Raw genomic sequence first — 15,798 nt, 5'->3', positions numbered from 1 at the left:
GGATATTACATTGATCGGATGTTTGATGCTACCTCACAGCTCACAGTCCAAAATCGGTCGAAGTAATGACTTTATACAGTGTTTCTTTATCTTTACAGACATGTTTGATGATGTCATGTCCTAGTAGTATTTGGAGTTCTTGTGTGTGGATTCAACGTCAGTCTGGCAAACTTGTCCATTATATATTGGAGTTGTAATCTCTAGCTGGTTATCCTAGAACTTATGCTAGAAAGCGGGAGTTTCTTATTTTTCTAACACTGCAAACTTTTTTGTTATTGTACTTTTCTTAGTTCCTTAGTTCTATTGACTGGATCCTTCTTTTATTGAATAGTAGGTCATTGCTGTAATTCGTTTTTCTGGGTATTCTTGGTACTCTAGATATTATAAAATTCAAGTAGCAGTAGTAGGGGAAGTGTATATATGTTCTGGCATGCTGTTGACCAATTGAATTAGGAAAATTGTATTTTTGAATTCTACGTGAAAAATTAATTAAGAGAGCATCGCCGTTTTTCGATACAAAGCGTATTTTCATAATTAAAACTGAATTTTCTAATTCTTTTTAATAAACGTGGTCACCCCCTTTTCAAAATAGAGGGCCCAGATCAGAAAATCTCTTAAATCTGGTAACGACGTCACCGCCGTCTCCTCCTGTGCCAGAACATATTTATTTCCCCTACTGGCAGTTTCTTCCTCCTGCAATAACCTATAAATATGGTCATAATTAAGTATACCCAAGTTGTGAAGGTGTTTTTTTACCCTATCACTGTGCTTTACCCTGTCTATTTAGCAATGCGTTTGCTCGTTTTGGTGACCTTTCAACATTTTCAACAAGTTTCTGCCCCCATTGGAGTTCGTCCACTTCTTTATTTTTTATGGAGCAGTGTATGATCTTGGCCTGCCAATAATTTGTTCTGGGCCTATAGTCTTTCAGATCTGGTTAGTTTCTCTGCTTTTTCATTACCCGGAATTCCTTGCGTCAGGTTGTGGTGTTTTCACAGGTTTAACCATTAACAACTTAACCCCCTACAACCCTTGAAATGCAAAAGGTGGCTTGAAGGCGACAACATACCCCAGGATTATGTACAAAAACTACGGGACAAAAATCAATTTATGGCTAGAAAGTTTTTCAAAGTAGGCTTCTTTTTGGTGTCGTTCCGCAAGTCCAATTTAAGCTACGAGGTTGTTTTTATTTTTTCCCCAGTTCGAGACAGTAAAAATTTGTAAAGTACGCACAAAGAAGACAGTAACAGAAAAACTAGGTTGTGGTAACATTATCGAGCGAGGCTATTATGAGAAATGGTGTAACGATGTCAGTGGAAGAACTTTCATCCAGCGTATCAGCCTGTGTAATATGAAAGTCGAGGAAATCCAGCAGAAAAGTCCTTTCTTCTAGCAATTTTTTTGTTTGTTTTAGGGATAAATATCAGCATCGCCTTCCGACTTTATCCCTTTTTCATCCGGTTATGGATCCCGAATCGTTTTCCTTTTTTCGTCCCGGGGTGGGGAGGCCGCCCGTGACACTGAGCCGTGAGGCCCACATAAGCAGAACCAGGTCAATGCATATTCACCATCACTCTTTCCTCTTTCTCTTCCGCACCTCTGTAACGCTTTTAGTAGGTCAACACCTTCTAACCCACCTGATATAATTTCTCCTCTCCTTCACGTCTCTTATCATCGTAATACTTGTGATGATAACGGTTTCCTAACCTTAATCGCACTCCTCGGAGCGGAGAAAACCTTTTCGCGGATATTGTCCGCAACAATTATCGCCATGAGTTGTTTTTCACCGGCGTTATAATTTTGTAGGTGCTATTATGATGTGGACTCGCTGAAATTAATTGCAGAAATAATTTCTCTTCTAAGCGATGAAATACTTTATCCGCATGTCTGTTTATTCAAGTCCTCTAAAATATAATTATGATAATCCCCTCATAATTATTTGTTTATTAAGTTTCTCCAAGCGACTTATTTACACAGCAGTTGTGCAATTTGCCATTTCAAAACTTGTTTTCTTATTATTTCAGACTTAGAAGGGATTCCACCGTTGAATAGTTGATTAAACACCATATATTAAATATGGCAAACAACTCATCTTTATTATTTATTATAGAGCTTTTTGCCATTTTTCAAAGTACAATCTACAATTAGCTTCATTAAATTCACTAGTTTCGAGGTCCGCTTGACCAATTAATATGTTACAATTAATTAAGGTTTTCAGTTGAGATAAAAAAGTCAATGGCACGAGCGGGATTCGAACCCACGATCTTCGGCTTGATATGCCGCTGCTCTACCACTTGAGCTATCGTGTCCTCGATCCACGCGGACACTAACTTCCCTTCTCAACCACACCTTTCGAATTTTCCCTTCTTTTTGCCATTTTTCAATTAGCAATTTTTATATTAATATTAGGTCATAACTTTTGCTTCTTGGATATTAATTTCCTTTCATATGCAGATTTCATCAACTAAGTTTTCACTGATAATCTGTTTCTTCACGTTTGTTGGCAATACTGCTTTTTTTTACACTTTACACTGACCAAGATTGCTACTGCCATAAGCCCTGGCGAGTTTTCCTTTGAGTCAGGAAACTTGGGCATCTCGCCAAAAACCCACAATGAAGCCATCGACTTTCCTGTTGGAAGGACGTTTTGGCCTATTTATATCCCAATTTCGATCCGAAACAGAGCGAGAATAGGCGGACCAGGTTGGTCTGGAACTAAACGCTATAAGGATTTGTGAATAAACGAGGAGACCGTCAAAAAATCGTATACCCTTACATTTTTAAAAATAAAAACTAATGTAATGATTTGAAATATTTCGCCGTTGTAACCTACAGATAGGCAAAAGAGCCAATTGGTATTGATGATCTCATCGTTTTATAAAGAAAGGGTAATCATTAAACTAGACATGATGGAATGAATACTCTGAATATCGGCCATAATGTCTGTATAGACATTTTTGATCAATGCCCTCACCCCACTCGAAAAAAAGTTTGTACCAATGCCAGCACAATGACATTTCCTTGACCCTCGTTAGTTTAGTTAACGGCGTTTGTACCTTCGCTCTTATATCTTATGAAGTCTTTTACTCCGAAAGAACATGTACGAATTATTTGACCGATGGTCGCAAGTTAATTATCCCAAGAAAAGTGTACCTTTCCCTGGTCAGAGGTCAGGACAAAGGTCAAGGTTTCGGGAATCGTAGTAAAATCCATTTAATGTGTTTTTAATGCTAGGAAATCTGTTTAATAGTGCTTTTTGACCTCGTACCTCTTTAGTCATGGTTTTGTGCTCATATTTTTCGCGTTTTCGCGAAGCGTCGATTCAAATCTCGTGTAAGATGAGATAAACTTTCTGATCAAGTTTTGAAAAAATACAGAATTCACAAGGTGACAGTTTAGAACTCAGAATCTATGCTAGAAGTACCGATCATTTTGGCCTATACTTGCTATGTTGTATGTTGGACCATTTCGGCTTCTCGTTGTATTAAGTGGTAGATGTGTTAAACTGTTTAAGGTTAGAAATCAATCCTGTGAGTTTAAAGCGGGCGCAATCGTGCCCCTAATACTTCGGCCTTTTTGTTGGCAACAATGACTTTATTGGCGCCATTCTCCATCTTGTAATCTTCACTGTCGAACCTTGTGAAAACATTTTCAAGTTCCTATCTTAGCACTATCACAAATATCCCTTTTTAAAGAACCAACAGTTCGATCCTTTTTTAAAAAAGATAGTTCCTACTCACAGTAAGTTGTTTTCCAACGATCCGGATTTCGAGCTCTAAGCTCATCATCAGGTTCAAGGTTTTGATGATGAGCTAAGGGCTCGAAATCCGGATCGTTGGAAAACAACTTACTGTGAATAGGAACTATCTTTTTTTAACGAAAGGATTGAATACCGCACTCACTCCATCATTCATCATTTCTATCAAACAATTCGGGTTCCTTAGTTCCACATTACGGGGGGGGGGAGGTGATCCTACCTCTTATTCCATTAGTTAGTTAAATTACTCTTCCTGCTTTAACACTTCAATCCACCAAAAAACGTATAGTAATACAGCAAGACCAGGCCGACCCACAGGTGTTTTGACTATGACATTAATAAATAGGAGGAATACGCAAAAAATCTCGACTTGTTGATCCTCCATCTTGGTCTTATGAGTTCGGTCTTCATATCTTTAAGACATCCACCCAGCGAAAATTGCATAGTAAAACAGCTTGACCAAGCGGACTCAAATGTAGTTTGACTATGGCATTAATAGAGAGAAAGAACGGTCTTAATAAAATCAAGGCTTGGTGATCCTTCGTTTAATTCCATCTTGTTCTAAGGTTTGCTCTTCATGTCCTAAAAATTCCAATCCTTTGAAAAAGTCTAGTAAAGCAGCGAGACAAGGCCGACCTAAAGGCATTTTGACTATGGCAATACTAGAAATGAAGAATACGTTAAAAAATCAAGGTTTGATAATCTACCTTCTTGGTCTTATGGGTTTGCTAATCATGTCCTTAAGGCTTCCATCCATTGAAAAATATTTAGTAAAACAGGGAGACCAGAGATCCAAAGATGTACAAATGTAATCCCGGTCATCGCTGACGCCCGTTTTAATATGCTGGGTGCACTTGGCAAAATATAAACATCAATATCACAAGAAACCCAGACAAGTCCTCGGATACGCTGTACTTCTTCCACCCTTTTTTCCCGTTCTGCACTTTTTTAGAAAAAGTTTTTATTTTTGATATTGGCAACTGATTGATTTCGTGGAATGTTGCCAAATGATATTCACGTAAGTCGAGTTATTCCGACGGCATTGAAATTATTTTTAAATACATCACGTTGCATTTTCCAACGGTATGGAATATAATTAATAAAAAATAAATTAATAAAAAAAAGAAGGATAATTAATGGATAACATTTCACTCCGTGTGTCCGTGTTGTTGTGAACTTTTCTTATCGATATTGCATATATCAACTATCCTTTTTTCATTCCTTCGAGAACCTATTAGAAGTTATGAAAATATCAAGGATTCAGAAGAGAGAATAAATGTAGTAAAAAGACGCGGGTTTATATGCAGGATGAAAATATGCCTTTTTTTATATAGCTTTTTGACGTCAAATTAACACTTTTAATTGTTTAATTATCCTGTTTTAATTGGAAATTAATCATTTTTAACTTCAAATTATACTTTTAATTTCAATTCTACACTTTTTCTCGTCAAAAGTCACTTTTTAAATTCAAATTATCACTTTTTGACCTCAAATGAACACGTTTTAATTTCAAATTATCCCTTTCTTTCATAAAATATATTGTTACGATGGTATTTCAACTAGAGGTTATTACCCTCGGTGTGCCGGTGCTTTTGAAAAAAGCCCATTTGTATGTCGGGTACAGGTCCGTTGCATTATAGCATGTAAAGCAAATTTCCTATACATTTGCGTTTTGTAGTGATAAAGGATATAAAATTAAGTATAAAAACAAATTATTTTTACTTTATTTTATTTTACTTTTTTAATATAAAATAATTGGGCTCTTTAAAAACCCACAGTTTCTTACGTTTATAAAATCCTAAAAAAGAAGAATCCTTTGTTTTCCTATCAAATTTACCTTTTTTAACTTCAAATTCACCTTTTTCTTCACTTTGAATTAACTCTTTTCCCCGCCAAAATGACAGCTTTTAATTTCAAATTAACCCTTTGTTTAAAGTATTAACAAACTTAGTAGTAATGTAAGTACGTAGTATGAAATGTAAGTACGTAAAGTAAAATTCCTGCATTTGAAAAAATAAATAATTGGACTTTTTTAATATTTTATACTAAATTTATATATTTTTAATTTTACTTAGTTTTGATATGGTCTTCTAATAGTCTAATTATTTTATTTTTAAAGAAAAACTTCAAATATACCTTAGAGGTTTTAATAAATTTATTAGTGCTCTGAAGAGAGGGGTTAATTTAAAATTTAAACACGTTAATTTCAAATATAAAGGGTACGTACGTATTTAATTTTTAATTTTAATTGTACTTGATGGACTTCTATTCTGAAATTCTACTTTACTTACTTAAACTTCTCACTATTTTCTAAGTTTCTTTTCAGCTAATGCTTAAAATAAAAGACTGACTTAAGACTTTAATATGACGGGGAAAAGTAAATAAANTATTATCAGACGAGGATATAAGATAAATAATATAAAAACAAATGAATAGGGCTCTTCAAAACTGTAGGAAAATTGATCAACATTAAAAATTATCCATTTACGTTTTAGTGGTCAATTGACCAAGTTACTTCTTTCAATTAATTATTCTTTTTATGTAAACTCTCGATTGAGATAAAAAATTTATATTACAATTAAAAATTATATTAAATAAAATGTAAAAATAAAGGATTTCTCTTACAATTTAAGAAATTGTGATTTTTAAAAACCCAATTATTTTAAATTAAAAAAAAATGAAATTCATAATTTGTGTTTATATTTAATTTGATATTTATTTTAAATTTTATTGTATTGTGTTATAAATTGTAATTAATTTTCATATGTTCTTCTAAGAGTCTAATTGCTTTATATTAAAAAATTCTCAAATATTCTTATGCCTCATAAGTTCTAATTTCTTTTCATCTTCTAAGTTGCTTTAAAGAAAGGGTTAATTTGGTGTTAAAAAGGATTAATTTGACGGATAAAGGGTATAAAAACAAATTATGTATCTCTTACCGTTAGCTTTTTAATTTAAAATAGAATAATTGGGCTGTTAAAAACTATATGAAAATAAATCTTTATAATATTAAAAAGGTTTTGGTTGAATGTGAGTGGGAGGGTCAATCTTTTTTTACATAGTATTTAACAAACACTTATTTAAGAAGTTTTTTTTATCATAAGACCTCTTTGGCTTTAACTGGAGTAATGAGTAGCTCTCAAAATATGTTCTCTGACGACTGACCTGGAGGTAGCGAATGGCATAGATTTCTGCAGAGATTTGGACTAAAAAGTTGCATAATGGATAGGAATATCGGCGGTTTTATACGGACGGACAGGACATAAAACATTCGGGTTAGCGTTAAATTTAGTTAAAGACTGCGATACACTGAACTGGTCAGGAAAAATGTAACAGGCACCCCAAGAAACAGACATTTTCATCTGGGATGAAGCGTCGATGATACCCCTAACTTCATAAGCTACTATGATAGGATATTTATAGATGTTTTTAATGACGATTGTGCATTTGCTGGGAAAACGTTTATACTTTCGAAGGTTTTACCAGTTATAAAAAAAACGGAGACAAATTTATGAAGCATGCTTAAAAATGGTTTGTTATGGAATAGCGTTCAGCAACTACCGGACTATAAACCTACTTATCCTATACATTCCTATGAAGAAAATATTTAATTCGGTACGGAATATCTTTCCTCTTGAGTTAATTGCGTAAATTGAAATGATTGTTGTTTTATATATTATAAATAATGTGAATTTTTCTCTCATTTTATCAGGTACCGTTATAACCATCTCATTTTTTTAATTTTATCCAGAATTGTGGTGGCTCCTCTTTAGATCTTGCTTCAAAAGCGTTAAAGGATTAACGATTCACAGAGGGGCGAATTTAAGGTGTAAAACGATTGATTTATTTTGTTGTTAAATTAAATGAAAACAAAATTTAAAACGTTGGAAAATATTTGAATTTTGTTTTTGTATCTTTCAAAATGTCTTTCATTCCAGTAGGGTGTATGATTCAAGTTCTTCGCAGCCATGAAGAGGAATGCATCGGGAATATATAATTTAAAAAAAATATATATATCTCAAGGCTGATCTAGGCAACCCCCTTTTTATTTTAAATAAACCGTTTTTAATTTCATATTAATTCTTAATTTTCTTCAAAAATTCAAAAACGTAGAAACGGTATGAAATATTACTGTGGAAAGACAAAACACCCCGTATATTTGTGATTTATTTTAATATTAACCTTTTTTCCTGTCTAAATAACCCTTTTTAATGTCAAATTAGCCTTTTTTTATTTTCAATTAACCTTTTTGGATTTGAAATAAATAATTTACATTTCATATTAACCCTTTCTTTAAATATTCAAGAACCTAGGAGATGATATGAAATATTAGCATGGAATGTAAAATTCCTTTTACAGAAAAACAACTTAGGAGATGGTATGATATAATAATAAAATAATCGGGCTCTTAGAAGACCATATGAAAATTAATTGCAATTAAAATTAAATGTAAAATATAAAAAAAGCCCAATTACTTTTTTATGTTATTTGTTTATTTTTGTTCAAATACAGGAATTTTACTTTAGATGCTTACATTTCGTACCATCTCCTAAGTGTTTTTTTAAATGCTTAAATGAAAGGGTTAATTTGAAATTAAAAATGGTTAATTTCATGGAAAATAGCTATAAGTGTGTGCTAATTTATTAAATTTTTAGTAAGCAGTACTATTGCTGCATATACCTTAAGGCTAAGCATAAAATAAATCATTGTAGTGTTTACAATGATTACGGATGGAAATACCAACAGGTTAGTGATATAAAACTTTAAATTAATTTATATCGGTTTTTGTAATCAAAAAACGAGGAAGAAGAGCCAACAACAGTTTCGACTTCTGACCCAGCATCGGGTTGTCGACGTCAGGTAGCAGTGACACAGACAGAGAAGATGTCGCGGAGAATCGGATCTTCTGAAGCGTCGAGGTCTCGGTGAAAATCATAGAAAATAGACATCGAACCAAAAATGGAAGAAGAGAAAGACAAAGAGAGAGACAGAAATACCCGGAGAGTGAGTTATGTAAGTCGAGTCAGCCATTAGGAGGCGAGCTGACTCAGTGAGCCCCCACCTTCTTCGACTCCGTTCCCACTCTGCTCTTTCGTTTCAGTTCTCCGTTAGCTCTGATCCTTGTTGGGACTCTACATGTGAACCCGTGCTTTTGTGTCCTGTGCAACAACAATAAATAACCCGACGAGCCGGTGAGTACTATTTATCGTTTTTAATAAAGAATCTGGGAAAATTTGTTTGAAAAATTTTCCGGGTGAGTATTAAGTCGTGTTTTTTGAACTTCCCTCTCGGTAAGCACATGCCTGCTCGATCTTTGTACTTTGGAAAAAGGATTCTGCGTCCTTAGGTGTACACCAGTCCTTTTTTTTTCTGCAGACCATGCTGTCATCTATTTATACGGGCGTTATTAAAATTCGACCTCGACTGTTACATAACTCTGTCTCTCGTAGCGTTCATCCGCGGGAATAATTCAATAATAAAGGGAGACCGGTTCAAAACAAAATACCGATGTGAAGTGCAACCAGTTTTATACCATTGACCTTGATGTGCCAACAGTTGCGCAATAGGTCTTCCTCTTGTTTTGTCCCGAAGATTTTTGTTGCGATTTGTTGTTATACGAGAGACAGAGAGAAGGAAGGAAGAAAGAAAAAACCGTGGGCTTCTGTTTCCTCATCTTCTTATCTCTTCCTTACATAACTCTGATAACACGTTTTACTTACGTCTAAATGAGAAAACCAATTGAAAAAATACGAGATAAAAATAAAACAGAAACACCTGAGTGATTTATTGCCGTTATCAAATACGACTCTTCTGATTATTTTTTTTACCTTTCTAAAAAAAATCCGCTTTTGCGGGCGAAACCTAACGGAGGATCGCCAGAGGTTAACCTCGTTTCTCTCAGATAATTTTGAATCTCTTTTATTCCGGAGAGGAAAAGGAAACATCGGAAAATCGTCGTGGGTTTTTTCGAAGTTGTTTTTCTTTTATTCAACTGGAGTTGGAAAAACGATGAGTTTGCATCCGCTTCACCGACGAAATCGCAGGAGGTTGATAACCCCGGCCGAGGATTTTCCGACGCGGGTGATTTCGCGATCCTTCATCCCATTCCTTCCTTATTTTCCTCTTCTTGCGGCCTGATTGTTGCATCTGTTTTTCGATTGAATATAAAAAAAACAAAAAAATTAAAATAAAAAACATTCCATTATAGCAGAATCACGAGTTGAAATTTTTGCAAAATAACATCTCAGCGCAAAGTTTCAACTTGAAAATGCAAAAATTCTACTTGACATAAAATCAGAGTGCTGTATAAAGAAGTAGACATTTTTTATTTCAATAATCAAAGTAAAACTCTTCAGCTTTATATTTACCTCATTTCAGTATAAGCAGACTGCACACAATCTAAAAACTCCTTCATACAAAAAAAAAAAGTAATCACTTCTTTCCCTTGTTTTGAGTGTTTTCCGCACATAGAAACACACTGGCGAAGTTAGTTTTATAGTAAGAACAATGAGGATTTTGCAGGTGAGGAAGGTCCGACTCGACTTAGGGTCAGGGTCGCCTAGAACCCATCAATACAATTTTTATAGTGGAGTTTCTGTCTTGTGACACACATTTATATTTTTTTGGAAGAAAACATTAGATCTGATAGACAAGGTATCGTGGCCTGTAAGGGCTCTCTTTACTCTCTTATGGAAGTAGGTATCGTCCAAATTACTGTTATCTAAAAAGATTAAATCAAAAACACTACCTAAAGTAGCCAAATTATAAGAGCATAACTGTCATCCAAACTTTTGTTATTTTTAAAAAGGTTAGATCAAAAACGCTATTTAAAGTGGCCAAATTATAAGGTCTCCTGCTAACAGTCCTCAAAATTTTAGTTTCCTGTTTGTTACACATTAGAGAAAATATCTTAGCTAAAGACGCCAAATCTTAGACGGGCTTAGATATGGAAGTAATATCGTCCAAACTGTAGTTACCTATCAGCAGATTAGACCAAAATACCCTAGGCATCGTGGCTAAATTATAAAGGCATTCTTTCTCTCCAGTGAATGTACCTGTCATCAAAACTACACTTACTACTAGTCAGAAAGTTAGACTTGTACTTAAGTATTCCAAGACCATCATGTTTGTCACATTTATATCTGGAGTTGTGACAACCCTAAGAAACTTTTTATCCTAAGAAACATGTGGGACTCCAGGAAGGATCGCGAAACGAGCTTCACGAGCATGTTGTACAGTAATATTTTATTATAGACTGGACTGGCGACAAAGGCGAGGAAAACGTCCTCGAATAGCTTTAGGGGAGTAAAAGTGAGCTTACGGTATGCTATCATCCTAGAATATTTGCTCGATTCGGACCACGACACAGTCACGCCTTCAATTTGGACTTCCTCGCACGACAACGGTCTATAAACTATCGTTACTTTTTTATTGTGATTAATTATAATTTTTGAACGACGGCATGTCAAACTTGTTCGGTATTGTATCTACCCGTGTGTAGAGATTAGTGACCGTTAATCGATAATTATTCGGATATCGTGAGATGCGGTCTGGTGTGATGTAGGTGTCAGAAAAACATTTTCTTTATACGTTGGCACGATAAAGAAAATGTTTTTCTGACACCTACATCACACCAGACCGCATCTCACAATATCCGAATAATTATTGTATCTACCCTCAAAGAGGAAGAGTAGAGAGACAATTTTACATCCTGGCAAGGTGTTGTTTTAAAATATACAAGAATACATATACATAAAACGATGGATCCAAGGATAGAGCTTGAGGAATACCTGCCGAAATTTCACTAGGTTGGTAGGAAAACAACTAATAATAGTATATGTATCCTGCTTACACGGCTTCGCCGAATAGGATATCAGCTTGAGGTTACAATTCACAATAGAATATACAGATCTTTGATCCCTTCTCAAGTCATAAAATCACTTCGTTTGATATTATTTATCACATGAATGGATCAAAATGTACACATTAATTGAAGATTACAATGTTTAATAAATTGTTTACTCCTCTTGGATTATTTCACTTAAGGCAATCATATAAATGATAAATTAAGATAGTTTTCATGACTGTATATCTTTCAATTGTAACCTCAAGCTCGTGTACTATTTGTCAAAGCTATGGGTAACCAGAAGGTACCAATGGCCGCTGGTAACCAGCTGGAGGTTACTATTACAGTACTTGAATGTAAGTACTGCAATGAATCTTGAGTCCTGGGAGTGCTGAACTTGTATCTTGGTCATGGTTATATATCTTCATTATAACCTCCAGCTGGTTATCCAAGGCTTTACGGAATAGAACAACTAGCTGGGGGTTACAATTACGATTTAGAATGGGTAGTAGATCTCGTTCCACTGTCAAGTCATTAAGTTTAGAATATATTTTAGGTAGATGGTTTATATTCCAACATTGCGAATGTCGCCAAAAAACAGTACTGCCAACCCAAGGGCAGAAATATTAGGAACAACACCTCGCCCTAGACTCACAGGATTTATTTATTCTTTCTTCTTATTCTTACTCGTTTTACCCAGGAAATTTAAATTTTTTATGTACAAAACCTTTCTTCAGGAAAAGATATAATTTGACGTATAAAAATCAACCACGTGTTCATAAGACGACGACGATAAAAATTCGCCCTGAATTTCTAAACACGCCGGTCCCCCTGGAACCGGTGCCCTTTGTGCCAGATTCGAGACCTCGAAGTGTTATTTCATTTTATGGCATGGCAACTTGCCCTAGATCGACCTAACCAGTTAAGAAATGGTTCGGACTCTAGAATTTATGAGATTAAAATAGTATTACAAATTTTTCACATATCTTTGTATTATTATTATTATTATTATTGCTGCATTGTAATAATGCATCTCTTTCTAAATGAGAACGCTCATTATTGACCATATAACGAAAATGCTTTCAGATGATTTACCAAACATTTTTCTGAAAACTTTAGCCTTTGTCAAGTTTAGCTGTGAAATGCTAATACACAATTAAACATTATTCTGTTATCAAAAAAACGAAACCACTGCATATATTTTACCATTTCAGATGTTTGAAAATCCCCGTCAATTATTATCAGTTGTCCTTCCCAACAGCAGGCGGGATGATAAAAGATCAGGGCAATTGCGTGTACTGTTTGATGAGAGAGGTTTTTGTTTTGTTTTTGTGTTTGTATAGCGATTTTGAAGTGCTTTGTTAAACGTCAAAAAGGGATGTTTTTTGGGCTGATTGGATCAAGTTCTTCCTACTTGTGAGATTTCCGTAAATCGCGTTGTTCCTCTAATCTTTCTGACCGTGTATTGGCAAAACTGAATTTTTTTGCGCCAATCTCCATCTTGTATATCGTGTTTACATATACGAACAATGTAACAACCTGCCTAAATTGTAAACTTAAGCTGGCTTTCCTATTCGCTAAACCAAAATTCCATCTTTATTCTACGTACTCTGATACGAATATGCAAAAACCTAATAACAAAATAAAACCCCTAACCTATTTTTGAAAATTCGCACATTTTATGTACTGGTTATTGTATCAACAACCTGTCCATTCTTTAAAGGGTCTTGAACTATTTCGTAACGCCATGGATAACCAGCAGGAGGTTCGAATTACGATATTGAGTGGACTGCTTGTAAATCTCACCTACAGACATGAATATCTATTTACAACTTTAAACTTGTAGTTGCAAACATAGTGAATATTAATTAATCTTTATGTAAGGTATTGGTTGAGATAAAAAAGTCAGGGAAACGAGAGGGATTCGAACCCACGATCTTAGGCTAAATACGCCGCTGCTCTACCACTTGAGCTATCGTGACTTCGATCCACTCGGACACCAACTCCCCATCTCAACCCACCTTTCGAATTTTGAATGATTGAAAAATGGCAAAAAGAGAGAAAATTTGAAAGATGGGTTGAGATGGGAAGTTGGTGTCCGTGTGGATCGAAGTCGCGATAGCTCAAGTGGTAGAGCAGCGGCGTATTTAGCCGAAGGTCGTGGGTTCGAATCCCGCTCGTAACACTGACTTTTTTATATCAACCAATACCTTACATAAAGATTAATTAATTGAAAAAAGTTATTTGGTCAATCGGACCACGAACTCTAATGGATAGTGAATATATGTGTTAAGGTTTATGGACAACTCGTCCATTATTCTACATCGACCTTAATTGTAACCTCCAGCTGGTTGTACCATTTCATAGAACATGGATAACCACCTTGAGGTTGCAATTATGTTAAAAAATGGACGGCTTGTATAATCATTCTACTATTTAAAACTTGTATAAATATATTTGTTTAAAAGACCTGATATGTATTACAAAAAATATGTTTTAGTTAGAAGTTTTACTATTAGGTATTAAATATTAAAAATATTTTTATTAGATATAAATTAATATTTCTACCTGGAGATACACAAAGGCAAGAAATAACCTTAGAAAACACACACACACACACACACACACACACACACACACACACACACACACACACACACACACACACACACACACACACACAAACGTCTCGTTGCTCAAAACCACCAAATTAAGTACTAAATTGTTCTGGGTTCGAATTCCGGTCTAGCCTTTGGAATTTTATTTGAGAATAATTTTTATTCAAACCTATATTCCACGACACCCAATTGGTAGTTGGACGTGAAGCTCCCTTGTATGGCATTGGGGAGGGGGGTTTACTTTACTGTAAATGTCGTATTAATGATGTTATTATATTACCTATCGTATAATAATTACTTTATATGTTTCTGCCTAATTTGTTCTTTACAAATCAAGAAAAAAACTCGTAATAACCTTAGAAAGTGAATGCTCTGCTTTCTTTATCTGCAACAGCAGGTTCCTGAGGATAACCGACTGGAGGTTACAATTCTGGTAAGCAGAGAAAAATGGCGGCTGAGAAGTTAGGTCTGACGCGTATGTGCCACGCTAGGGGTTCGGGCTCGAATCTCGGCCTGGCCTTTGGAATTTTTTTGGGAATAATTTCGAAAAGAACAGGGTTGTAAAGTGGTTCTGATCAATTTTTGGAATTTTTTTGGGAATAATTTCGAAAAGAACAGGGTTGTAAAGTGGTTCTGATCAATTTTCCACGTCACCCGAAGTTAATGCCTTCCTGTTGTGCAGCATTTGTGTTTTTGTAGATCAGAAAGGGTGAATTATCGAAAAATTGTTCTTATGCATTTTATAAAGTATATAATTTTGTTTTCACAAAACAAGTCAGATACACCTTGAATAAAGTACAAAAAAATTGAGAATTCAAGATTTTTCGGACGGAAGTAACACAAAACTATATAGAATGAGTAGAGTAACTCAGTCGATGTTGTTTTTGAACAGTTTTCGCCTAATGATTGATTAATATGCGTTCAAGGATATTTTACAAGCATAGGCATTTGAATTTCAGAGCGAGAGTAGAATTGCAAGTGTCTAACATTCCCGGCGTCATATTAGCTGCCAAGGCCTACAGTTTCCAGTCCTAAATATATTTCTAACAGTGGCTCAGAAACTCGTTTCAAAGGTATTTCGTGTCAAGGTTCGAGCCGGCGAACTTGAAATCCTGTGCCCAGTCGGCTGAAAGAAGGGTTTTAAAACGATTTTTTCTCTCTTTATTATTCCTAGTTATTTTGTTTGAACAACTGGTTGGTTTTGACACGAAGGTCGGATAAGTGTCTGAACGAAATGCGTTCTAAATTTGAAACACAATCGTTTCACTGGAAAAGTTTTCTTTTGCCACGGGACTTATGTCTTTAGGTCGACTTAACTCTGTAACAAGTCGCTATTCGAAATTCCGAAACTATTTTAACTCTCGGTTTTCTTTCAATAAGTTAGATTCTAGACGATTCTCTTAACGTAAGCGTGCCAGGTCGCGTTACACCTTAATCATTTTTGTACCGGTTTAACTATTAGCACTTGAATAGTTTTCACCTAAAGACTTTCCAATGTGACCCGCCGATAAGAAGCTGAAGAAATAAAGAAAGGACCTGTTGTGACTTAGCATGGATCACTATGTTTGATTTTACAG

At 34.9% G+C, this 15,798-nt stretch overlaps 1 protein-coding gene across 5 annotated transcripts in view; it reads left to right on the top strand.

The window, feature by feature from the left end:
• Nucleotides 1-8,858: 8,858 nt before the first annotated feature.
• LOC106666622 (nuclear factor interleukin-3-regulated protein) overlaps nucleotides 8,859-15,798 on the top strand; it is a 61,431-nt gene continuing 54,491 nt past the window's right edge. For all 5 annotated transcript variants that reach the window (XM_014393937.2, XM_024226251.1, XM_014393935.2 and 2 more), the window contains exon 1: nucleotides 8,859-8,949. The gene's annotated coding sequence lies outside the window, so the exon portion shown is untranslated. The remainder of the gene's footprint in view (nucleotides 8,950-15,798) is intronic.

The sequence above is a fragment of the Cimex lectularius genome, unplaced genomic scaffold, assembly GCF_000648675.2.
Source record: "Cimex lectularius strain Harlan isolate CLEC.00 unplaced genomic scaffold, Clec_2.1 scaffold117, whole genome shotgun sequence".
NCBI lineage: Eukaryota > Metazoa > Arthropoda > Insecta > Hemiptera > Cimicidae > Cimex > Cimex lectularius.
The sequence above is the reverse complement of the archived record's forward strand: the minus strand, read 5'-3'. Positions and strand labels throughout refer to the sequence as shown.